We start from the raw sequence: 27,092 nt of genomic DNA on the forward strand, positions 1-27,092 counted from the left end.
AGGTCGGGGAAAAGCGGGATAGCGGAGCGCCGCCATCCCGCTTTTCCACGACCTGATCTGGAGGTTGTGGGGCTGGTGGGGGGGAGAAGCAGGCTTGCTTCTCCCTCCCCCAGCCTCCCGATCAGGTCGGGGAAAAGCGGGATAGCGGAGCGCCGCCATCCCGCTTTCCCCCGACCTGATCTGGAGGTTGTGGGGCTGGTGGGGGGGAGAAGCAGGCTTGCTTCTCCCTCCCCCAGCCTCCCGATCAGGTCGGGGAAAAGCGGGATAGCGGAGCGCCGCCATCCCGCTTTCCCCCGACCTGATCTGGAGGTTGTGGGGCTGGTGGGGGGGAGAAGCAGGCTTGCTTCTCCCTCCCCCAGCCTCCCGATCAGGTCGGGGAAAAGCGGGATAGCGGAGCGCCGCCATCCCGCTTTCCCCCGACCTGATCTGGAGGTTGTGGGGCTGGTGGGGGGGAGAAGCAGGCTTGCTTCTCCCTCCCCCAGCCTCCCGATCAGGTCGGGGAAAAGCGGGATAGCGGAGCGCCGCCATCCCGCTTTTCCACGACCTGATCTGGAGGTTGTGGGGCTGGTGGGGGGGAGAAGCAGGCTTGCTTCTCCCCCCGCCAGCCTCCCGATCAGGTCGGGGAAAAGCGGGATAGCGGAGCGCCGCCATCCCGCTTTTCCACGACCTGATCTGGAGGTTGTGGGGATGGTGGGGGGGAGAAGCAGGCTTGCTTCTCCCCCCGCCAGCCTCCAGATCAGGTCGGGGAATAGCGGGGTGGCGGCTCTGCGCCTCCCCGCTGTCCCCAGCTTTTGGGTGCAGGCTGCTGCCCGCAAGCCTTGCGAGCCCGCGGGACATCCCGCCGGGCTTGCAAGACTTGGGATAGCTTCCTGAAGCCTGGAGAGCGAGAGGGGTCGGTGCGCACGGACCCCTCTCGCTCTCCAGGCTTCAGCAAAAGCCTGCATTCGCACCATAGGACGCACACACATTTCCCCTTCATTTTTGGAGGGGAAAAAGTGCGTCCTATAGTGCGAAAAATACGGTATGTTTATTCAGCCCACTTTTTTAAAAAAACCTATTCATAGTGAGTTGTGAATTTTTAGAAACTATGGTAAATTAAATAATCAGCATCATTGTCCTTAGTCTTCCACTCAGAGGTAATATTTACTATTGAAAATCAGTCCAAAGAATTTCCTAACACCTCAAGTTGTACTCATTAATTTGTAGGGTGTTTAACATATATTTTCTTGTCAATGCAAGTTGTTTTGACAGCTACTTTGACAAGTGCTTGAATAAATGTTATGCCTTTACAAAAATGTGGCTTCCGAGACTGTGGACCCACCAACCTGACTATCTTCCGCTGTTACTTGCTCTAGGCGCTGCAAAAAATATCCTGAAAGTGCTTGTAGAGGACTTTGGCCTTGGAGAGCTACTAACAACCTTCCCCCCTCCACCACCAAAAAAAAAAAAAATCAAATCTGAAACACCACCTTACATCAAAAAACTATCTGTGGTCCAGACGAGCATAACAAAAATTCTGAAAACACACTAGCTGGTGAGATGCTTTTTATACATTTATTCTGACAAAATGATTGGTAGAGTGCAGCATTCAGTTCTTCCCCTGGTATGGAATTTCTGTGTACCATCTCTTTGCTTGCTTCAGCTATCTTAATTTTTCATCCTAATATGGTATGAGTTTATTTACCTTGGAAGGACTTTCAAAATATGTGGAGAATCTTGGCTGATTAAACTGCATTCAGCTCATAGGACCAGTTAAAGGTGAAGGGTGGAAGGAACAGGACTGGTTTTGTGCAATTACTTTTCTGCTCCTCCTCCCAGACTTTAGTAATTATATGGGGGGAGCGGAGTTCATCATTCCCTTGAAGTAGTGGTTTTCACATTGGGGTTTCCTGAAGCTTATTAATTGTCCCCAAGAATAGAAAGCTACTGCAAAAGTTGATTCGCGTTGCCTTAAAGTTTATTACAACCAAAGGCTTCAAGCTGGCTTTATAGTTCTCTGAAATACAGTGGTACTTCTGGTTACAAACTTACCGTAATTCATTCCAGAGATCCGTTCTTAACCTGAAACTGTTCTTAACCTGAGGTACCACTTTAGCTAATGGGGTTTCCCGCTGCCACTGCGCCACTGGTGCTATTTCAGTTCTCATCCCGAGGTAAAGTTCTTAACCCGAGGTACTACTTCCAGGTTAGCGGAGTCTGTAACCCGAAGTGTTTGTAACCCAAGGTGTTTGTAACCCAAGGTACCACTGTAGTGAAATAGGCAGTAAAAGCAACTGCTCCATGCATTTGTGTATCATTTCTGCTTTGTCTTGAGGAAGTGGAAACATGAATGGGAACCTGTCTACCTGTGTGCTTTCACGGGCTTCTAATGCTCAACTCATCCTTCATCGTGGAGTCATTCACTCTGGTGGAACCTAACTGGGAGCTCTTGGTGGTAGAAGAGTCTCAAACAGCTGTTCAGTTCATTCAGCTACATATTGGTCCACTGACTGACTTGGTCTACCAACAACATACAGAGAGGAAGCGCTTGTATCAAAGCCAATTTTGTAACACTTTGGCTTGCAGCCTGACACATTTATTTGACTGGCACTAGGAACAATTGGAGTGACCCACAGTAACACAGTTCATCAAAGTTAAATGCAGGCTATTTTAAAAGGCTGTTGCCAACTTAGCACTTAGAAAATGAATAATTGAATAAATAAGTTTCACTCTTCTGAATGGAGCTCTTTCAAAAGAAGCGTCATCAATTAAAAATATCCTTTGAATAGCGAAAGGCAGCTTTGTGCTTAGCTGTTCTTAAAACTGTGGGGTGTTTATCATTCAGGCAGTAGGTAATCAGGACTAGATTTCTTATACTGAGAAATGCAAGTAATATTAGACACTTCTCTTGATCAAAAGAATAAACAGCAGCTTTGGAAGTGTGCTGAAGCCCTTCATCATATTTTCCCGATGTTGTTTAGTTTTTACCCTGCCAGCCGTCTTTAGAAGTTTGCATTGAGGTTTTGTTGGTTTCTGCTAAACACTCTTGAACAGGGCACAAGAAAAGGTGTGAACCATCAAGAGATTGGTGGAGCTATTTTAATAACTGCATCACTGGAAGGGCATAGTAGAAACAATGTCCACAATACATGATTACACTAAGTAAGTTTCCTCTGGCACCAAGAAGCTGGAGGAATGTTACCTTGGATTCTCTTTTTAATTGTACTGATATCTAAATAGAACCTAAAATAAAATAAGAATGGAATGATTTTGTCAAACTTGGTAGAAAATGGAAAGTACATTTTCCTTATGAAAAATTAAAATTATTTAATATCCAACACAATTTACATCTCAACTCAGAAATTAATTCCATTGATTTCAGTGAACTAAACTCTTTAGTCAATGTACTTAAGATGGTGCTTTAGGCTGCTATGAAAGTAGAAAATTTAATGGCAGCTCAATGTGAGACAGAGCCTTTTCTGTAGCAGCACCCATGTTGTGGAATTCCCTGCTAGGAAGTGATGAGACAAGCCGTGTCCATGATTGTATTTAGGGAGGCAGTGAATATATACTTATTCTCTTTGTTTCTTAATACATGATTGAATATTTAGCTTTATTTTTTATTGATTAGTGCTAAAGGTAAAGGTACCCCTGACCATCAAGGTGCAGTCGTGACCGACTCTAGGGTTGCCCGCTCATCTCGCTCAAGAGGCCGGGAGCCGGCGCTTGTCTGCAGACAGCTTCCGGGTCACGTGGCCAGCGTGACTAAGCCGCTCCTGGCGAACCAGTGCAGCACACGGAAACGCCGTTTACCTTCCCGCTGGAGAGCGGTCCCTATTTATCTACTTGCACTGTGAGGTGCTTTCGAACTGCTAGGTTGACAGGAGCTGGGACCAAACAATGGGAGCTCACCCCGTCGCGGGGATTCAAACCGCTGACCTTCCGATCAGCAAGTCCTAGGCTCTGTGGTTTAATCTCAGTGCTAGTCAACACATTTTGGAAGTTAGGTTTTGTTTTTCTAGATATATTGGTTTGCAGGGCTGTGTGTGTGTGTGTGTGTGTGTGTGTGTGTGTGTGTGTGTAATAGTAGGAGATACAGGATGGAGCACTTGTCTTAGACACGCTTCTTCTTTGCAGTACATTGGTGTGTTGCTTCTCCACCCCCTAAAATGTGGGTGGAATGAAGGTACTAATAGGAAATATTTGAAATACTACCATTGCAATATGTTCAAGGAAAATGGAAGGTTCTCTTTAAAGTTGTCAAGGTGATGTTTGTCCTACTTTATTTCTCCTCACTGAAGCAAGTTTAACTGTTGCAGATTGTATGAATAATTGAACAAGGATACCTCACTCGTTACCCAAAGTAATATTCTGCTCACTTGCTGCTCAGAGCTGTGCTTCACTCTTTATTATGGCACAGAGCTTCTTAGATGTTTGTGATGTTTCATTCCCCAGTGTGAGTGCTGGCTTTTGCTTCAATTCCCTCCATGATTTAAATAAAACGTTCAGAAATCAACATTAGTATTGAAACAAACATCTGCCTGCCCCCCTTTCCTCCCCACTCCAAAAAAATCACAGACCTAGAAGAGATGTTTCCTCACAAGTCTGGATTTGCTGTCTTTACGGATATTAAACATGAGGGGTTTGCCACATAGTATTTTGTAAGGGGAGACTCCAAAAGAAATGAAAACAGAGCTCTGTGTATCTGTTTTGCTGTTTCTAGCAGAAGATATTTAATTTGCCTTCTAAAGCCAACCTCGAAAATGATGCAATTCAGCTGAAGTAGATTTATGGTGCCTTTTCCTCTGGAAATCAATACAGCTTGGAGGGGCTGTCATGGGAACTGGCTGACTGAGATGCAGCTGTGTTCAAATATAAACTTCTGTACCGCAAACCCAAAGTAATGACTCTTGGTTTTTGTTTTTTAGTCAGCACTTTAGCTCTGAGACATTATGGGGTAAGCTTTAATTGACTGCTTTGTTTCCATTAGGAAGTTATTGAAACTTTGCTATAGCAAATTCAGCAAGTTGATGTGATGTTCTAAAAGCCATTGCTATTCTTATTGCCCTTGTGTGTTTTGTGGTTTGTAAGGACCTGGAAATGTGTTGTGGGACAAGGTAGCATTTGTATACTGCAAGAGATGGAACCACTTCTCTCTCTAGTTTTATAAGCTTTGTAGTTGCTTGGCCTGTAAACAAGGGCTCAGATAAAGCAATTTCTTCATACTGATTGTAGGGATCAGCCTTCTTCATACTGAGTACATCAGGGACATGTTTGCTGATGTCATCAGCAAGTTCTATTTTATGCCGCTGGAAACTGGATTTTTCAAATCATATTTGTCGCAATACTGCGATCTTTCAATTATTAAAATATAATTGATAGTACCATTGCCTTCAGAAGCTCAGGGTGATGGTGATGATTTGGGAGAGGGAATTGTCTTCCCTGAGTTGCACTTGGCACCTTCATCATATGCTGAAGAAATACCTTTTTACTCTGACCTCTGACACTTGGAATGAGTCCTTTTAGGGCTTGTCCTATTTTTGTAACCATAATTTGTTTGAAACTATTTTTCTTTTGTTTTAAATTGATGTGACCCACCCTGGGACCTTAGGGTAAAGAACATATAATAAATCAAATATATTGTTATGGTTGCTATTATTAACAGCAACAATGGTGATGTTTACACCACAGATTCCACCTAGACTTAAAGGGATACCCGGCAGCAACCACCTTCTCTCCTCATTTCACAGATGCTCCAAATCCAGTCATAGAAAGAGCCATCCAAGAAATGTCGTCTTAAGACAGGTTTAGTCAGCTATTGTTGGACTACAACTCCCATCAGCTCCAGCCAGTATGGGTTTCTTGGTATTTGGAGTTCAGCAACATCTGGAGAGCACCATGTTAGCTATCCCTGAGAAAACTGAAGAGCTGGAACAGAATTTGTAGAGGCCTGGGAAAGCATTCATGACATAAGAGAGTGTATCAGCTTTAGAATTACCAAAAAGTACAACAATAACCTGAAGCAAATCTTCTTTTGAAAACAATGTTTCTCACAACTTGGCAAGCCTGTTTTTCCCCTATTTGAATGGAATATAGAAGTATACCATGTCACGGCTAAAATGGCCGCTGTTTCTTTAATGCGAATAAAGCTGGGTCAGCATGACTCAGCAGCCTGCACCAAGTTGTATATATAGAGTGAGAAATGTTAGTTTGGTTGCTGGTGTTTGGGTTGGTTGGTTGGTTAGTGTTGGTGTGTATAGTTGTTCAGTCGCTTTTGCACAAAGACTTTTAAGAATAAAACTCTGCAAGGACTTTTCTCGTGGACTCTTATGCCGACAAGGGTCCGAGGACCAGGCTGAGGAGACAAAGGGAGGTCAGAACCCTTTCCTTCTTTTTTTGCTTTTTACAAACACTGACAGGTTATGGGCCCAGTGTTTCTGAGCATGTGCAGAGTGCAAAACGACTGACAGCATCTCAGCAGGGAGCTGGTGAGTCCTGGTGGTGTATGGAGCCAGTGGCTGTGCGTTGGAGCAGTTGGTGGCAAGCTGTAACTGTCTGCAGTGACGCTGGAGCAGCTAGGATCTGAGGATCAGGAAGGCACTCAGTGTCGGCTACTGGAACAGTTTGAACTACTAGAGGACCACAGTAGGTGACTCACAGAGGGGCTACACCAGTTGCAGAGCCAGGCGGGACTTGAGGGTCAACAGAGGCAGCAGCTAGAAGCCGGTGAGTGCCAGCCAGGACCATCCAGTTGGACTCTAAAGAGAGAGTCAGGAGAGCTTGCTGGAGACCCCACAGAAGGGGCTCAGCTAGCACCAGCAGAGATGGCAGATTTCCAGTCTTCCCAAGTTATAAATATTGGGAGAGGCATCCCTTTTGAACTTCTCTCAGAGAGCAACTGGCTGAGTTGGTCAATTAAAATGCAACAGTTGTTAAGGAGAGATGGACTATGGGACTGTGTTGAAACTGAGGTTTTGAGAACTGACTCTGCTGAGAAAAAACGGCTAGATGAAAGGGCTCGTGCCCAAATTATGCTGTGTTTGAGCAACTCTCACTTATTGCATGTAGCAAATGCCAGCACAGCGTTTGAGTGCTGGAATTTATTAAGGACAATGCATGTCAGAGAAACTGCTGGAACTATCATTTCTCTGACCAGAAGGCTGTTCAGGACTGTTATGAAGGAAGGTGAGAGTTTGGCAACTCATCTTCAAATGCTGAAATCTCTGTTTCTTCAACTACAGCAGAGAGGTAAGCGTTATGATGAGACTGACCAAACATACATTATCCTTTCAAGTTTGCCTGAAAGCTGGTTGCCCGTAATTAACAGCATGGAGAGTATGCGTCCCCGAGATCTGACCCTTGAGTATGTGGTTGGAAGATTGACCGAAGAAGCAGAAAGAAGGTCAGATAGACAGGCTGAACTCCAAGAACGGAGGAGTTACAGCTGAGGGGGCCAGCAGCAGAATCTGCCAATGGAGCAACACCAAGGCTTGGACTTGGCCATGGCGGTGAGGAGGTGCTATAGATGCAACCAACCCGGGCATCTCCAATGTCAATGCAGGGCAAAACCTCCAGGAGATGACATGGAGCAGAGACAGCAATCGACACAGAAACGTAAGCAGAAGGGGTTCTCTTCAGGGAAGAAGAACACGCGTTCTGCTCAGTTTGTGTCTGCATTTTCTCGGGAGGAGAGGAAGATACCTCGAGGAACATGGCTGATGGACTCTGGGAGCAGCAGGATTATCGGCAACCGTCGGGAGGACTTTAAGACCCTGGAGAAGCCAGCTGATGGAAAAGACTCAATCTATCTTGCTGATGGTCGTAGAAGCAAGATTGATGGCCAGGGTACATGTTTCCTGCAGTGCTTGAACACTACTCTACCAGAGACTCTGTTTGTCAGCAGTTTGGACTATTGTTTGCTGTCTGTAAGCTGTTTGATTAATGCAGGGAATAGTGTTAACTTCACACCGGATGGCTGTCTGATAAAGAATGGAACTCAGGTATGTGGCCATGCAAAGTTGGAAAATGGGTTATATGTAATGCAGGACAAGCCTGTTAAAGCAGCTCAGGTGGTTCAGGATAATTTGCCAGTTCATAAGGGGTGTGTACATGAACTGCACAGAAAACTGGGTCACGCCAATTTCCGTGTGCTTTCAGAGATGCAAAAGGTGTGCAAGAACCTAAAAGTAAATAGCTGTAACTGTTTCCTAGATTGCAATGTATGTAAAATGGCCAAATCTAAGAGGAAGCCTGTGGCTTCTAAAAGTGACAGAGTATCTAAAGAGGTTTTAGAACTTGTCCATTGTGACGTGATAGGCCCTTTCCCACAGAAGACTGAAAGGGGCACCAGATATGCTTTTCTGGTAATAGATGATAAATCACGTTTTAGTTGGTTGTTTTTGTTAAAGCAGAAATCTGAGTGTTTCCCCACATTCAGAGAATGGGTTGCCCAAGCTGAAAAGCTCTTCGCTCGCCCTGTTGTACAGTTGCAAACAGATAGGGGTGGAGAATTTCTGAACAAACAATTTGGGACATGGTTGCGACGTAAGGGGATCACTCATCGCTTGACTAACCCTTATAGCCCTGCTGAAAATGGTCTGTGTGAAAGACGTGGGGCTGTAATACAGTCAGTAAAGGACTGCCTGCTAGTGGATGCAGGATTGGGTCACAACCATAGGCTGTGGGGCAAGGCTTTTCTGACAGCGAACTTTTTGATTAATAGAACCTGGTCTAGCTCTATAAAAGATATTCGTTATCGTGTGTTGTTTGGGAAAGAACCAGAGTGGACAATGCTCCATAACTGGGGTACTTGGGCACATGTAAATATCCCCAAAGCTCAGTGCCAGAAAGGGGGCGCTAGAGCGCAGAAACTGCGGTTTGTGGGATATCAGTCCTATGGCAAAGGGTGGCGTTTCAATTTACGCCCAGGACGCGTGGTTCTGTCACGAAGTGCAGACTTCGCGGACCAGGACAGATGGACTGCGATCCATGCCAACCCAGATTGCCTACTGCCCCTGCAAGTAAGAGGAGAGGCATGTTCTCAGCCATTGGCAACGCAGGAACAGGATGAGGAGGAGGCACAGATTTCCCCAAAAGATGTGGCAAAAGATAATACTTTTCTAGAGGAAGAGGAAGAAGAGCCAGAGATAAGGGGGGAAGAAGAAGTAGTTGTGCCTAGGCTCTCCCAGCGTTCAAACAAGGGTGTACCTCCTCAGCGTTTGACCCTAGGAGGAGTGAGAGCATGCAATGTGAGTTGTGTGGAACCACAAAGTTATAATGAAGTCTTAGACTTGCCCCTTGGAGAACGTGCTTTGTGGGAACAAGCTATGAAAGAAGAAATGGACTCTTTTAAACGTACCAAAGTGTTTGAGGTTATAATGCCGCCACCTGGTGGCAGAGTGGTGTCATGCAAGTGGGTTTACAAAAGAAAAACCCTTGCATCTGGGGAACCACGTTTTCAAACCAGATTAATAGCCAGAGGGTTCACTCAGATTAAAGGGGAGAGTTATGATGAAGTGTTTTCTCCCACTGTAAAGAGTGAAACTTTTCGTTTAATGCTTTCCATTGCTGCTGTAAGACAACTAGCAGTGCACCATTTTGATGTTGATGCTGCATATCTGCATGCAAATTTAGACCATGAAGTGTTAATGAGACAACCCCCTGGGTTTGAAGAGGAGAATGGTGCAGTCTGGCATTTGAAAAAGGCTGTTTATGGTCTCAAACAAAGTGGAAGGTGTTGGAACCAGTGTTTAAATGAAGCCCTTGTAAAACTTGGTTTTAAAAGGAGTATGGCTGATCCATGCCTGTACACCAAGGGGACAGGCAACAAATATCTAATGCTCTTAGTCTTTGTTGATGATTTGTTGTGGCAGGGAGTTCCACAGATGAGATCCAGAAGCTCACAAGTCAACTGGAAAAGAGGTTTAAGCTTAAAGCCTTAGGGCCTGTAAGCAATTACTTGGGAGTAGAAGTAAGGCAGGAAGCAGATGGAAGCTTCCTATTGAGCCAGAAAGAGAAAATTCTTCATTTGATAGAGCAGATTGGCATGGAAAACTGCAAGCCAGTTCAGACTCCCATGACACCAGATTTCCCAAAGACAGTGTGTGATGATGAATTTGATCAGCCTGAGTTGTATCACTCAAAGATAGGATCACTGTTGTATTTAAGCCAGTGGTCAAGGCCAGACATTGCATGTGCTACAAATGTTCTGAGCCAACGTGTATCTAAACCCAGTACTGCTGATTGGTGTACTTTGAAAAGGCTTATCAGATATCTAAAAGGGTCATTAAATGTATGTTTAAAGATATCTAGTACACAAGACGAAAAACTAGAAGTATTTGTTGATGCGGACTGGGGAAGCTGTGTAGCTACCAGGAAATCTACAAGTGGAATGGTTATGATGCTTGCCAACTCCATAATTGGATGGAGGTCAAAGAAACAAGGATTTGTTGCGACCTAATCCTGTGAGGCAGAATATGGGAGCCTGTCGCTAGCATGCAATGAAATCATGTGGTTTATACAGATACTAAAAGATCTAGATTGTAAAGTTGATTTGCCTATCCAAGTGTATGAAGATAGCCAATCGTGCATTGCATTCGCAGGCTCGGAAATAATGAAATCCACATCAAAACATATTGCTATCCGTCATGTGAATGTGAGAGATTGTGTACAGAATGGGGTAATCAAACTGGAGTATTGTCAATCACAAGATAATATTGCTGATTTGTTTACCAAGCCTTTGCCAGCAACATGCCATAATGAATTGATGACAAAACTGGGTTTATGTATATAGTGTATGTATGTATTGTATGTATGTATTGTTTCTGTTGGGGTTTTTCGCATTTAAGAAACAGAAGGGGTGTCATGGCTAAAATGGCCGCTGTTTCTTTAATGCGAATAAAGCTGGGTCAGCATGACTCAGCAGCCTGCACCAAGTTGTATATATAGAGTGAGAAATGTTAGTTTGGTTGCTGGTGTTTGGGTTGGTTGGTTGGTTAGTGTTGGTGTGTATAGTTGTTCAGTCGCTTTTGCACAAAGACTTTTAAGAATAAAACTCTGCAAGGACGTTTCTCGTGGACTCTTATGCCGCCAAGGGTCCGAGGACCAGGCTGAGGAGACAAAGGGAGGTCAGAACCCTTTCCTTCTTTTTTTGCTTTTTACAAACACTGACATACCATGTCATGGACTGCTGTTAAAATCAATATTCTGTTTTGATTTAAAACTTATAAAATGTCGGGTTGTAGCCGAAGGTTCTGTTCCTCCCAAAAGAAGGAGTCTTCCTCTCGTGGAAGAATGGGCTCGTTGGATCCAGCCCATTAAAAGCTGGATTTGGGTACATAATAAACAAGGAACTGGCCACATCAAGTCATAATATTCTGTTTGGAACAACAAGCTGGATATAATTGCTTCAGAATCAGATCTCATAATTTAAAAGCTTAAAAACTGATTTAAACATATGGTATTAAAGGAGAAAAAACTTTATAAAAATGAAATCTGAATTCAGTACCAACCACCATCTACATTTAGGGCCTGGTATTCTGTTGCTTTCTCGCTCTTCTTATAAAGAAAAACAACAATGCAGTTTTAAAGTAGAGAAATGCCCAGCAGTTTGCTGGTTTTGGGGAGGAAGCAGCATCATGGGCAATTTTATGTAATGCTGAAAGATTTGCAGAATTTTTTCTGATGTGAAAATAACAAGCTTAGTATTTGTGACCTAGATTACTATGTCTTTGTTGCAGTTATGAGTGAATGCACTTATGAGTGGGGTGTTTTTTTGTTTTGTTTTTTGTTTTGTTTTTTGTTTTTTGTTTTGTTTTTAAAGCAGCTCATTGGCAAATGTAGCCACAGGCTGCAAAGGGTTCAGTCAAGAAATCAATGCTCTTTTTCCATCTGACTGCCTTGAAGACTATGTAAATTAAATGTACTTAACCATAAAACCTATCTACATTGCTAGAGGTACAGTTGGCAGTTACAAACTACCACCAACTCCATTTTGGGAAATGGATCGATTTATATATTTGAAAACAGTCATAGCTAGGGTTCCTTGGAATTTCTCATAGTGACTTTCTAATAAATATGTAACTTGAACTAATAAGGTTTTATTCCTTATGAAATAAATCAGAGGGCCAATTATCTTCCCATTTTGCATCTTTGTTAGGCTGGCATTCTAAAGTATGAGAGCAAATACCTTAACATGTATATGACCGTATTTATCATAAATTTAAATAGCAAGAAAAATGCTCCAGGTTTCAGCTACTTTGATTTCCAGATGATTGAAGACTTGACTGAAAGGCACATAAGGGCTGCTTTCCAGAATTGTATGGAGTGCATTTCAATAATGATGGTGATGTTATTATTATGTGCATGAGTTTGAAAAGAACTAAATAGGTTGCATTGTTTAAATGGGCTAATTGGATTTAAGGGAAATAGGATGAACTGAGATGTTTACTGCTTATAATAAAATACTTAAACCAGTACATTTTGTTTGCTCAGTCCCAGTTTGTATTCAGGTAGCTCCAGATTGCTAACCTGCTGCATGTTCCTCCAAATAGTTTCAGACAACTCACATATGTAAAGGTACCATGCTGTGATTGTACTGATTTGCAAGAATGGATGGAACATGTTTTAAACTATTGCAGGTAGCAGGATATGACTATCCTCCATATTGCCCAGGAACTTGTATGATAGTCTGGAACAATTGCCACTGTGCGGTGAAATTCAGCATGCATATGAGCGTAACATTGCCCCAAAAGTCTTTCATAGTCCAACACACTTTCAAAAAGGGAAACTTGTTAAACATGAAGAAAAAAGGTAAAATGAAGTAGAATTAAGGGTTTGGGTATGGAGAGATTAACTCGGTCGGTGGACTGCAGCTGGGAAATAAATCTGTCACATGCCTATTACTGCTAGCCACAACTACTGCGGCAGGGGAGGCTGGTTTTGTTCCATTGGCATAATCCCAGAGAGGCCCAAAGAGAACCCTTGTCTGTGTAGCTCTACCAGGTTGTGTTTCTTTGTAGTGTGTGGCAAAAGAGACAAAACATGCAACTTTTTTCCTTTTATACACAAAAGATTCTACCAAGTGAATTCCATGGCCTTCTAACAAGTATATTCTAACAGTGTATATGAGTGTCTAATGAGAAAGGAAGGAGATTATTTGTGCTTTTGAAAATGGCATTCTGTTCCCTTGCCTTCACTACAGGCTTATGGGAGTGCTGCTCTTGCTTCTACTTCCTGGAAGCTTTCACCCTTCTGTTTATTGTGATGTAGGTGTGTCAGAACCAAGAGCTCATTCTGCACTAGGAATACTCATCCTAGCTTGACTTGCTATGGCATAGCAATCCAAAGATTTGCCGGAGGTAGAAATTGCAAAAGTTGCTGCTGAGAGCGCTAACAAGATTCCAAAATGCCCTTGTGGCATATGTTTAGATATCTTAGAAAGGGCTGCAGGGTGTTATTTAACATAAGGGATAAAATCCATAAGTAGTACTTCTCTCTTAATGCAAAGTAGCATTCTGAAACCCAGAAGAGCTTAATGCTTACTGTTCTAGTTGTGCAACACCGATATTCTAAATAAAGCAGGAGAGGCTGGTTCCTTGGATAACTGGGGCACTTACTGAGGATGACCAACCTCTGTCATTTTCAGTCAGTCTGCAATCTTCCAAGCAATTGTGGGTGGCTCTGCATGTCATTGTCTCTGGCTCCGCCTGCTCCTTTCCTCCCTGCCTTCCACCCTAGCAGTCCCAATGAACAACCGCCGCCCCAGCACATAATATAACTTCAGCAGTTAATCCCACTTGTTTCTTTTTTGTTTGCAAGCAAGCCCTTAATATCTTGTCCACATTTCTTATGCAGCTTCCTGCTTGTCTCAGAGATAGAAGGGGACTGCAAATGCTCTTCTCATATTTTTTTAGGAAGTGAAACTCTCTTAGGCTGCAATCCTATGGATGCTTAGTTGGGAGTCAGCTTTGCTGAACTTATTGGCTCTTACCTCTGAGTAAATCTTTGTAGGAACAGTCTGGGAATCTTAAATTCTGGAAGAGTAATTGTATTAATCTGTGCTAGAAAAAGCAACAAAAGTTTGCAGCACCTTAGTTTTAAGGTATTACAAGCCATTTTTTAGTCTAGAAAAATACAATAAGAGTTTTCATTAATTTATAGAATGGGGAATAAATTTATGAATGGAGACTAGATATTTTGGCAGTGTTTTCATTACTGGCATTTTCTCAAGGCAATCAAGATGCACATTTTTGCTCTCCTTTCATTTTAAACTTGTTAAAGTTTTCTGCAAAATGTGAACGTGGGCAGTGAGACATTCCATCTTTTTACATTCCAATTAAATTCCTAGGCATGCTCAGTTTGGGAGATTTGTTTATTGAATTTGAATGTTTGAGCAGCATGTAAGCCTTGCATGTTAAATTTTCTTCTTCTTCACCAGTTGAGTAAAATAATTTGCAGATATATCAATAACACTTTTTATCAACTAATTTGGATTAATGTTGGAAAAGCTTTAATTATGTTGGTTATTGCACAGGAATTGCAAGCTTAATTTATGCTGACATGGTATGTCTGATGCAACAGAAAGATAAAAGTCATAATCCAATACAGAAGGAAAGTATCTCATAACTTGCATTATTAATAATAAGAAATTAGGGGAAAAAATATGCAGTACAGTCCCACAGATGTCTTTTGACAAGTATACTCATTTGAGTTCAGTGGAATTTACTCCCACAGTAAGTGTCCATAGGTTGACATGAATTTCAGGTTGACATGAATTTAGCACACATAACATCTGGATGTTAAATTCATGGCTACAGTGGTACCTCGGGTTAAGTACTTAATTCGTTCAGGAGGTCTGTTCTTAACCTGAAACTGTTCTTAACCTGAAGCACCACTTTAGCTAATGGGGCCTCCTGCTGCCGCCACACCGCCGGAGCACGATTTCTGTTCTTATCCTGAAGCAAAGTTCTTAACCTGAAGCACTATTTCTGGGTTAGCAGAGTCTGTAACCTGAAGCGTATGTAACCTGAAGCGTATGTAACCCGAGGTACCACTGTACTTATTAAATAAATCTGGGCCATTATGCTAAATCTTCAGAGCGGGATAAAGGGCCTTTCCTCAATTCATATAATGTGCAACGATGGATGTACACGTTGATGGCAGGATACTAGAGCTTGTCAAATAGTGGCTTGTCAGTGGACGACCGGTAATTTAACTTCACATTTATTGCCATATTCAAGGAATTCAGAAATGTTTTTGTGTAAAAACAAAAGTCCACAAAGGTCTGCTTTCACCCTAACAATTACTGGTGGTTTCCACTGATTACTGTATTTTTCGCACCATAAGACGCACCGGCCCATAAGACGCACCTAGATTTTTGGGGGGGAAATAAAGGGAAAAAATTGTATTTCCCCCCCAGGTGCGCTGCGCTACACCAGGAGCTTGGGGCGTGCGGAGCTCAGCGCGCCCCAAGCTTCTGCGTGCCGGCAAGGTCTCCGCTAGCGTGGGAGAGCTGGGCGCCTCTCCCAGGGCTAGCGGACCCCTGCGCTAATCCAGAAGCTTGGGGCAGGCTGAGGTCAGCGCGCCCCAAGCTTCTGCGTGCCGGCAAGCAGTCCGCTAGCCCTGGGAGAGCCGCGGGGCTCTCCCAGGGCTAGCGGATCGCTGCGCTATACCAGGAGCTTGGGGCGTGCTGAGCTCAGCGCGCCCCAAGCTTCTAGGTGCGCACAAGCAGTCCGCTGCCGCCCCAAGCCTCGCGCACCCGGTGGGACCTCCTGCCGGGTGCGCGAGGCTTGCAGACACTCGCCCGAAGCAGGGGGAGCCCTCCTGAGGGCTCCCCGTGCTTCGGGCGACAGGCTGCCGCCCCAAGCCTCGCGCACCCGGTGGGACCTCCTGCCGGGTGCGCGAGGCTTGCAGACTCCCCGCACGCGCTCTTCCGGCTGGGGAGGTGACCCGCGGCTATAGAGGCTCCTGCCATAGCCGCACGTCACCTCTCCAGCCAGGAGAGGGTCGCGGGGGGCTGCTTTAGCCCCGTGCGCGTGCTCTCCCGGCTGGAGAGGTAACACGGGGCTGTAGAGGTTCCTGCCATAGCCGCGTGTCACCTCTCCAGTCGGGAGAGGGTCGCGGGGCTATGGCGTCTTCGCTCCATAGGACGCACACACATTTCCCCTTCATTTTTGAAGGGGGAAAAGTGCGTCCTATAGAGCGAAAAATACGGTATGTATACAAAAAGATTTGTTGGGAAGGGCTTGATTGTGTTTCATTTACAGAAGGAAGGACTAGCCTAAATAGCATAGATGCTCTATGCTAGCATCTTCATAATTTGAGAATCATTAGAGAATGTGGGTGTCAAATAAAATACAGTTATGGACCTAACAAGTTCAATCTGGTTGTTGTTGGTTTTTTTAAGTGTGCTTAAGTACTAATTGGGACAGATACGGTTGATGTCTATGTTTCATTCAGAGAGTTTAAGCACATGCATTTTTAGCAAAGTTTAAAAATACTTCGCAATATATAATATATAGCTGTGTAAACAGTTTAAAGTTTTTCTTCCTGGGTTGAATTAGTGTATTCATAATTCAGATGGTAATTTTCACTACCAACCAGATTGGGTCAAGAGAGGGAAAGAAAATGAGAACTGGGAGGCTAGCTTCAAGCCCTGCCTCTAGCATTGATTTGTTTTGCTGGCTTTCCCTTAAATTGTAGGTCGTTGAAATAAGCATTATTATTTTGCCCTGCTTTAGCTAGTTGACCACCCTAAATCAGGATTCTATAAATTTTATCTTGGCTAGTCATTATTTGTGCTCGCCATCATAGCTATTGCCCACTTTACTCTATAGGTTGCTTGGCGTATGCAATTACTGTAGAGGATGGGGCAGATAATTCATGTCATTTCACATTGTTGTAATGGGGTGTGACTTGTCTTGTCATGCTCCCCAAATCAAGTAACCTAAACCCCAGCCACATACCTGCCTGCCAGGCTAACTACCCCACTCCTTTCTCACTACATGACACCACCTGAATGTAAGTGGTTAACAGGCCTGGTGTGGAGGAACAAGAGGAGCAGTGGCTCAGATCCACTGCCAACTTTCCTGGTTCTCCTGGCTGCTGAGACTTGATATTGTTGCACATCTTACACTTGTTCCTCTCAATATGCCATCAAGAAAATGATGAATGGGCATCCTCTGCCGATCCTAGTATCCTGTACGTACCTAATGCACACAAAATAAGGTTCTTTGCATGCAACAAAAAAACTTGGAAGAGGACAGAGCTGGTCTGTTGTGCCCAACACAGAATGCTTCTTTCTTCCAGAGGTCCCTGCCAAGTGCAGATAATGCATGGAAAGGAATCTTTGTACTGGGTAGGGATGCTCACTGATAGAGAGGAACATTTGCTTCTGGGGAACTAGTGAGGGTATGTAGACCCCTGAATTGTTTTTGGAAACACAGATATAGAGTCACAATTCAGCAAAATACTCAAGCATATTCTTTACAAGTTTCAGCAGCTCCACTATAACTTTGCTTTGAGAAGCCATGTGCCAAACGTTTATATGCATCCTCATTACACTAGCACAATAAACCAGAATTGGAATTACTCATCCTTCTCTACTGCCAGTCTGTGATGTGTCAAGGAAAATGATCGTATTTCATGCAAGTGCAACAATTTTGCATATAAAAAATGAAACACTATATTGTAGCATAACTTATGAAGGAAACTGGCTTTGAAATTGATGAATGCTGCTTCGTGGTTTCAGATCTCATGAGGGAGTATTGAAATAAGCTGAATGTGTGGATTTGATTTTTTGCATTTAAAGAAATAGCACATGTACACACACATACACATACAATTAGACATTCCTAGAATACCTGCCTTTGGGGGGGGGGGTATTTTCTTGATCATGTGCCGTTTTTCATAGTACTGTGCTAGCAAACTGCTATAATTAGATTAACAGCCTGCTAAACAGCAGTGACAGTATCCAAGTCTCAGAGAGCATGTGCTAGATTCTTCATGCGCCTTTCTCCGATTGGCTGCTGGCGTTTGCTGCTTGCCAATTTGATAGGTTTCCACAGTAATCTTTATGCTGCATTAGAGACATAGATACAGAGGTACAATGTTCATGCAACGGTGGAGGAAGTCTGCCTCTTCTGTGTAGAATAAAAGAAAAGCCTACAGACGATAGAGGCATTGCTCTTTGTTATAAACCCATCAGCATTTAACAACTGCTGGCTGCAAGCAGAGGTCAGTGAAGGAGTTTCAGTTAATGGTAATTACTTTCAGGTCTTTATCTCCCCCCCATAAAACACATCCATGCATGAAATGAATACAGTTAATCATGTCATCTGTTTAATTTGATCTTGCTTTCATTAATATTGTGTGTACTCCAGCGAGATGGTCATCACATTATAAAACACATCATTATACTAAGAATTTAGCAGAGAAGTATAATGTGTACTGCATGAAGAAATAGCTCTCATATGAAATCTGGAGCGTGGCATGTACCTTTTTTGTTATTCTAAGAGCAGTGTTGGTGTTTATTTGAAGGGGGTGGCTGAATATTTGAATTAGAGCATATATGACTTTTGCCTTTCATGGAGACGGAGATATTTCTATGTAATGATCAGATAACAAGGAATAATGTCAGGATGTATGCTTTAATGTGATCGGTGCAATAACTGCCTGCCTATTTATGCATAGGGAAAGGAATTCAGATTAATATGCTCCATTGTCTGTCTGTCACCTTACATTGTTTGGGTGAATTCTTTGTGTGATCCTTTGAATTTTTTAAGTAGCCTTTCGAAAACATCCACTATAGTGCAGTGAATCCATCTCTGCATACTCATTGTTCCCAAAGGCCAAACAGTGAGATCAAGCTTGTGTGTGTGTGTGTGTGTGTGTGTGTGTGTGTTTGTTTAAGGACCTTGCCCTGAATGTAGTGAAAGAGGTATATATTGCTGCAGTGATATATCTGACAAGCTTGGGTGGGTTTTTTTGGTTTTTGTTTTTTTGGTGGGGCGGGGGAGCTGTTCAGGAAAAAACCATTTCCGAAATTTGATTCATCTTGTATTGTCCTGTTTTTTCATTTGGGATTTGTGTGGTGACCAATCCAAACTTATTCAAAACTATGCCGATTGCGAAGGTTTATTAAAAGAGCAGTCAAAGAGAGCTCTTTCTCGATGTAGTCTCAGAGTGCACTGTGACTTACAGTGTTCAAATGCATGGGACCTTGCACATGATGACGATGGTTTTAGTGGGTTTGTGCAGGAGAGGTTCTTTGAGGATGTTCCCTTGGTTTGTTTTGACTGCTGATAGCCCATAAATGTGCATTAGGTCACCAGTTGTCCAGCTGGCACTTCGCCACCATGCGTCTGGGTAACAGGAGATTTGCCTCAAGTGAGCACAAGCTATGGACTTTCACTACTACTTTGCTTTGACTTCTTATCTCTCCCACTAATCTCTGGCTCCCTCCTCCCCCCCAGTGAAGTTTTGCACTGCATTGCAAAGCAAAACTAGGTGAGTCATAGCTATCGGTCTTTTGCCCATAAAAGCAGATTTTTTTTGTCATTTGTTGTCAGCTTTGTGCATTTTACATTTGAACACAGAGAGGATGGAAAGCAAACACAAGAAAGTAGTCGTTCATTAAATATTTTACTGAGTTTAACCTTCAGCCTAGATTGTTTTAATATGGTGCATAATGTTGATAGTTTGTTTTGTTCTATTTGTAGAACAAGAGTTAAACTAGTGGTTATGACTGACATCCCAAATTTGGTTCATCACACTTTTGAATCTGAGCCCAGCTATGAACTGGTTGGTGGCTTTTGGCAAGCCTCTCAACCTCAACCTTCCTCTCCCAGCTTTAAAATATTAATAATACTCATCATATTACAGGATTAAATTGATAATATATGCAAAGAACTTTGAACATGAATGTGGGGGTGGAACTGTGGATTTTTATTTTTATTTAATTTACTTGTCTATTGCCTTAAAGAAACTTCAGTACCAGTGTTTTCTGAACTCTGTATTCCCAGAAATTATAGAATAGCCTTTTTGCATAGCAACAGTTAAGTCTAGGACAATGATGAATAGAGAGAGTGGGTGTGCACATACAACCTGTGTGTTACTGTCTGCTAGCCCCTCTCTGTGCTATATTGCCAATTATAATTGTCCTGTGTTTTCTTTTTCAATAGACCTACTGCCTCTTATAATTATCTATGTGGGTGGAAAATAAAATGTTGCAGTCTTTTTATGGCATGGCACTTGATGCTGCCAGTGCCTTGCAGATGTTGACAGCAGCTCATGTGACAGTTCTAGACAGTTTTAATTCAAAATGAGAACTACCTGTCTTTTCTGTGCCAGCAACTACCGGTATATAGGACAAGCTCTAGTTTTCTGAAAACATGGATGTAACTCCTTAATTTGTGGCAGGTTTTATATGCATCTCTTAATAACCATTTCATGCATGTGGTAACTTCCATACTGAAAGCTGTTTCTGACACAGTAACCTTGTCAGCCTTTCCCAACCTGGTGCCCTCCAGAAGATATTATTGGGCTACAAAAACAACAACAACAACGAAGAACACCTTCTTCACCCACCTGTATTGCATCTGTGGAAAGCAGCAGCAGGAGACTCTTTCAGGTGGTTCACAATATAGCGGAACAACCTGCTGCATCAGGGCCCAGTACAGGCCACATGATCTCCTGCAATGATTTTGCAAAGTTTTTTGCAGATAAAGTCGCTCAGATTCGGGAAGAGATAGACTTCACCGTGGGAGCAGGGCCGGGCCGGGAGAGTACTAGAGTCCTGTCTAGTCAAGTTGTGTGGGATTAATTCCAATCTGTTACCTCTGAGGATGTGGACAGGCTGCTTGGACGAGTGAAACCAACCACCTGTCTCCTTGATCCTTGCCCATCCTGGCTTATAAAAGCTAGCCAGGAAGGGCTGGGCAATGGGCTTCACGGGGTGGTGAATGCTTCTCTCTGTGAGGGAGCCTTCCCAGACCCACTGAAAGAGGCAGTTATCAAACCGCTTCTTAAAAAACCATCTTTAGATGTGGCCAATATGGCCAACTATCACCCAGTCTCAAATCTTCCATTCTTGGGCAAGGTGATTGAGTGAGTGGTTGCTGAACAACTCCAGGCACACCTGGAAGAAGTGGACCATTTGGATCCCTTCCACTTGGGATTCAGGCCTCATCATGAGACTAAAACTGCCTTGGTCACACTGGTCGATGATCTCCGGCGGGCTAGGGACAAAGGTGAGAGCTGTTTCCTAGTTCTGCGGGATCTCTCAGCGGCTTTTGATACCATTGACCATAACATCCTCCTGGACCATCTAGAGGGGCTGGGAGCTGGGGGCACTGTTATACGGTGGTTCCGCTCCTTCCTCCTGGGCCATGTTCAGAAAGTGGTGGTGGGCGATGAGTGTTCAGACCCCTGGGCTCTCACTTGTGGGGTGCCTCAGGGTTCTGTCCTCTCCCTCATGCTTTTCAACATCTACATGCAGCCGCTGGGAGAGATCATCAGGGGGTTTGGGTGTCCATCAATATGCGGATGATAGCCAGCTCTACCTCTCTTTCAAATCAGAACCAGTGAAGGTCCTGTGTGAGTGTCTGGAGGCAGTTAGAGGATGGATGGAGGCTAACAGATTGAGGTTGAATCCTGACAAGACAGAAGTACTGTTTTGGGGGGACAGGAGGTGGGCAGGTGTGGAGGACTCCCTGGTCCTGAATGGGGTAACTGTGCCCCTGAAGGACCAGGTGCGCAGCCTGGGAGTCATTTTGGACTCGCAGCTGTCCATGGAGGCACAGGTCAATTCTGTGTCCAGGGCAGCTGTTTACCCACTCCATCTGGTACGCAGGCTGAGACCCTATCTGCCCATGGACTGCCTTGCCAGAGTGGTGCATGCTCTGGTTATCTCTCACTTGGACTACTGCAATGCACTCTATGTGGGGCTACTTTTGAAGGTGACCTGGAAGCTACAACTAATCCAGAATGCGGCAGCTAGACTGGTGATTGGGAGCAGCTGCCAAGACCACATAACACCGGCCTTGAAAGACCTACATTGGCTCCCAGTACGTTTCTGAGCACAATTCAAAGTGTTGGTGCTGACCTTTAAAGCCCTAAATGGCCTCGGTCCAGCATATCCAAAGGAGCGTCTCCACCCCCATCGTTCTACTCGGACACTGAGGTCCAGCGCTGAGGGCCTTCTGGCAGTTCCCTCACTGTGAGAAGCCAAGTTACCAGGAACCAGGCAGAGGGCCTTCTCGGTAGTGGCACCCGCCCTGTGGAACGCCCTCCCACCAGATGCCAAAGAGAACAACAACTACCAGACTTTTAGAAGACATCTGAAGGCAGCCCTCTTTAGGGAAGCTTTTAATGTTTGATGCATTACTGTATTTTTATATTTTGTTAGAAGCCGCCCAGAGTGGCTGGGGAAGCCCAGCCAGATGGGCGGGGTATAAATAATAAATTATTTATTATTATTATTATTATTATTATTATTATTATTATTATTATTATTATTTATATTATTATTATTATTATTAACAACTTTGGAATATCTTTTTTTTATTTCCAGACTGTTTAACTAATTTTGGAAATTTTGACTGCTGCTGGCTTTTAATTTTAACATTGTACTTCTTGTAGCTTGGTGTAAAATATATGTTTACATATGTTAAAAAAATTTGGCAAGCCACCTTGGGAGGGCAGTGTGTATGCTTTAAATAAGTAAATACAGCAAGGTGAAACAATATTTTGACCAAGAGTTATAAAGAAGTATTTTTTTTTCTTTTACCTGGTTAAACATCAGTTTTCCCAGCTGATAGAAATGCACTTCAACTTCATAATACACTCTCATAAAAAATTCATAACTCCTACTTTGTCAGAGAAATCTGATTTTCCTTGGATACATAAATATTGCCTTTGACAAGAGAATGTCCTCCTGACAGGCAGTGAAAATGTGCTGTAAAACTTTAATATTTCAAGGTGGGCAATCAAACCAGTTGCAAAGAGGCTACAGTAAAAACTTCCACACATGGCTAGTTTCACTCAGGAAGAAGTTGGATTTTTAAGGGAATGCATGATATGAAATAATTTGCTCACACTTTGTTTTAGCAGACAAAACATTCACCCATAGCTAAAACTGCTTGATTTCTGCTCTGTTTCACCAATTGACAAGCCCCCTATTAAGCTATTAATCCAGCAGATATGAGAAAATGCAGCACTCAACTCTTATTTTCCAACTATCTTGGTCTGCCTGTTACAGCTCCGTTAATTTTTGTTGTTGAAATGGTGCTTGTATCATTATCTCTCAATATGAAAATATGATACACTAGCCAACAGTATTATTATCTCATAAAAGTGCAGGGACATGTTATCTTTCAAAGACATTAATTTGCATTTAAAATGGTTCTGATATATTGTCATTCTCACTGAAAGCAAAGTTGTTTACACTGTGTCCGCTTGCCATAAACCCAAGTTCTCTGACATCAAAGATATGTCCATGGTTGGGGTTCCCCCCCCCCGCCCGCTTCTTTTGGGGAGTGGGGTGGGCTAGTGACATCTCCAGTGTCTTAACTACCAGCATCCCTTTCCAATGTCACCACCTCCTCAGTCCCCTTTCTGTGTGCATGCACACTACTTCCAGCAGTGTAAAGGGGGTGAAATGACAGTAAAGAGGAATGGGATAGACTACAGCTGATTCTTTCTTTGGCTCCTTTTGGACCTACTAGCCCTGATCTTCTTTGAAGCAAGTTCAGTGCTGGTGGGATTTTATTTGCTCCACTGGAGAATGGGAAGTCATTCCGGAGCCCCCTGCATCATCCACAGCAATAGCGGATTTAGTAGAACATGACACTCTTTCATGCTGTTTTCCCCTGCCAGCGCCAGCCTTCTGCTTCAAATCTGTTTCCTTTTCCTTAGCATCTCTGATTGGGACTTTGCCAGTTGGTGATACTGAACTTGGGTGCATAGTACATAGCTACAGAGGCAACAAATTGCTTGTAAGCTCTTCTTTGAAATCCTGAAGGTTTTGTTTCTGGTTCTTCCCCCTCCCTTTTTATTACAGCAGGAAAATGTTGTATAGTGGCATGGTAATGTGAAAGGTTTAGAAGATGTGTAAAAAGAAAAGGAGTGAAAGTGGTCTGTTTTCCAAGTGCTATAGTTTTGATATAGTTTACCAACATTAATTAGGAACATAATGAGGACATGGGTAACTTAGCAAGGCATATAACCTACATTCTTTCCTTTGGGCTTTCAATGGATAAGTTTGTTTTGAAGGTATGTGCTGTAAAGAGAGATTTCTGTTGGGAAGAGATGACTGGAGCAGCATTTTTCATTGATTGTGGAAGTAGTTTTTCTATAGCCAGACTCTAAAAAGGAAGACCTTTAAAGACCTTTATCTTTCAAAAACAATGCAAGCTATTTGGATTTTTTCTTTTCTTTTCTTTTTAATGAAATAGGTGCCCTGTAAAACTCATTTTCAGATGTCTTGACAGAAATGAAACCTTTTCCATAGCTATATCAGGTGGTCTAATTAAAGCTATAGGATAATATTATTCTATATTATCCTAGAATAATATAGGATTATTCTAGCATAATCCTGACTCTAATAAGAAATATTATACTTAGTGAATAACAAGACATCCAACTTCTAGTGCTGTCTGCACACTGGCAAAGTTTGTGATGTGAGATAACTACGTGAAAAAAATTGGGCGAACATGTTTTTAGCATCTGATGTTATTTGTACCGGTAATTTTCATGTGTATTTTACATAAACCACCTAGAGTTTTTGATTCTTAAGCAATATATTAATCCAGTTAAATCAACAATTTATCAAATCAAATAATCAAATAATCAAATAAAAATTAACATAAATGTGTTGTTATTATCCATGACGCATTGTGCCAAATCATTTATAGGGTGAAATTTCACTGGTCTGCTGATGACACACTGCCCCATTTCTCCTTTTCATAACATTGTGCTATTGTGATGCCTTCCCTGAATGATCTGCCTGAGTTCAAGCATAGACTAGATGATAATGAAAAAGCTTAAATTGAACCGAGACAAGAGAAGATGAGGTGGTAACAGTTTGGGTCAGTTAAAAATGGTATTCTGTGTGCCTCTTTCTCCTGATTTCAGCAATAATGTTTCATTCAAAAACAATTTTTTTCAAAATGCCTCTTTCACTCAAAATAATGTTTGCTATCTGCAAATAGCAGTAATTTTAAACCAAGTGAAAATCACAAATGAACTTCTGCTGCCTATGGCAGTTGCTCTTGCAGAACTGTTACCCACCTGATTTTATCGTAGTGATACAGAAATTAAATATTTTTTCTACAAGTTGCTAGGTTTGCTTCCTTTGCAAATGTGTGAAATAATTGTTCTTTGTTAACAAATGTGTTACCATGGAAACCCTCCAGGCTTCTTTACAAACATTATTGCTATGCATGTATACAAAGAAGATATTATAGATCCAGTGTCTTAAATAACTGTTAAATGTTTGACTACAGAAATATGTACACATCAAAGTTCACCATAAAAACCTTATGGCTAAAAAGTGTGCTTGAGTAGTTGCAGGATGGTTCTTTTTGGATTTTTTTTGGGGGGGTGAATTTTGGGGGATCCTCCAAGCTCTTGAATTTTTGCTGGAGACAACGTCAGCAAAGTCCTGCTTGCACCTGCTGCAGAATATATCTTCTAAGGGCAAGTACGTTTCCTCCCGGAGTTCCCTGCACACAGCAAGCATTTTGGGAGGAAAGGGTGATTAGCAACACAAGCAATGGTTTTGCCTAATAAGGCAAGCTGAAATTTGTTGTTGAAAACTTGATTACACTAGGACAGAGTTGCTCGAATTGAGCTCTAAAGTTTAACATGATTAGTAGACCTTGGGCAGGGAGCTCAGTTTGCTGGACTTGCAAATAAGCAGACTGATGATGGTACAAGAAGTAAGGCAGTGGAGCCTGGTAGCAGGGCTGTAGCTAGGGGGTGGTGAGGTGGACCCCCATCAGGGGTGCAGGCATGGGGGGGGGCTAAAAATATGTCCATAAATATGTCTATGAATAAAAATACAGTGGTACCTCGGGTTAAGAACTTAATTTGTTCTGGAAGTCTGTTCTTAACCTGAAACTGTTCTTAACCTGAAGCACCACTTTAGCTAATGGGGCCTCCTGCTGCTGCCGCACCACGATTTCTGTTATCATCCTGAAGCAAAGTTCTTAACCAGAGGTACTATTTCTGGGTTAGCAGAGTCTGTAACCTGAAGCGTCTGTAACCTGAAGTGTCTGTAACCCGAGGTACCACTGTACTGATTATTGCCTCATGATAAAATGTTTTAAATAGAGGGTGAATTGAATGGGGGGGGTTGGAGGAGAGGCGGAAAGAAGAACTAATTTGTCAGTGGCTAGGGAATGCACTCTGAACAATTCTGCAAGGGGCGCAAGATCACCTAGTTACGGTTCTGCCTGGCAGCTAACTCACGTAACAGGTAACTCACGTAAAGCCAATATTGTGTATTGTGTATTGTCAAGGCAGCCCTGAAACCACCTCCATGTGAGCATCCCTACCTTTCCAAAGCTGGTGCATTGAGGAGGCATTTTTGCCGTCGCCCAACCACCACCAAGCAAGGTGGGGAGCTTTTAAGCCATCCAAGTTCTTGCAAGGGCTTCCCAGAGCTTGCTAAGCAAGGTGGAGAGTTTAAAAGCTTTTTCCAAGGTAGAAAGAGCTTTTAACCTCTCCTCCTCGTGCACGTTTAATTTGTGTGATTTAAGCTGGCTGGCCAACAAGCATGTAAAGCTGAAACCATGCAAGTTAAATGTGTGTAAGTTGTGAGTTACCTGTACTTTGCCCTATACGACTAAACCTCTTCTTAGTATATTTCTTTCACATAGCCTACAAGTTTTTGAGCTGGTGTACGGGCTGAATACAGCAGGGCTTACCAACTTTTGATGACAGTAGGGAATTTAAAGGCCAGCTAATGAGTAATCAAGTGTATTAAGAGACATTGAGCAGGCTTATCAGATCATAATCTCAGGTTCATATTCTGTAATGCTGATTTCTCCAACTATTGTCTACTGCCTAACTTATAGTTGTTTTCTCAATGCTGTAGGTCAAATCCTACACAC

At 42.9% G+C, this 27,092-nt stretch overlaps 1 protein-coding gene across 4 annotated transcripts in view; it reads left to right on the forward strand.

The window, feature by feature from the left end:
• The window catches only part of FAM110B (family with sequence similarity 110 member B), an 80,510-nt gene that overhangs the window by 31,833 nt on the left and 21,585 nt on the right, over positions 1 to 27,092 (forward strand). The window contains exon 1 of one of the 4 annotated variants that reach the window (XM_081204932.1): positions 1,429 to 1,534. The exons of 1 other annotated variant lie outside the window; for it this stretch is intronic. The gene's annotated coding sequence lies outside the window, so the exon portion shown is untranslated. Of the gene's footprint in view, positions 1 to 1,428; positions 1,535 to 18,082; positions 18,239 to 27,092 lie in introns of those variants that run through there. 2 more of the 4 variants (XM_081204930.1, XM_081204931.1) reach the window with 2 other exon arrangements.

The sequence above is a fragment of the Podarcis bocagei genome (genome assembly GCF_964188305.1).
Source record: "Podarcis bocagei genome assembly, chromosome: 8".
Lineage (NCBI taxonomy): Eukaryota > Metazoa > Chordata > Lepidosauria > Squamata > Lacertidae > Podarcis > Podarcis bocagei.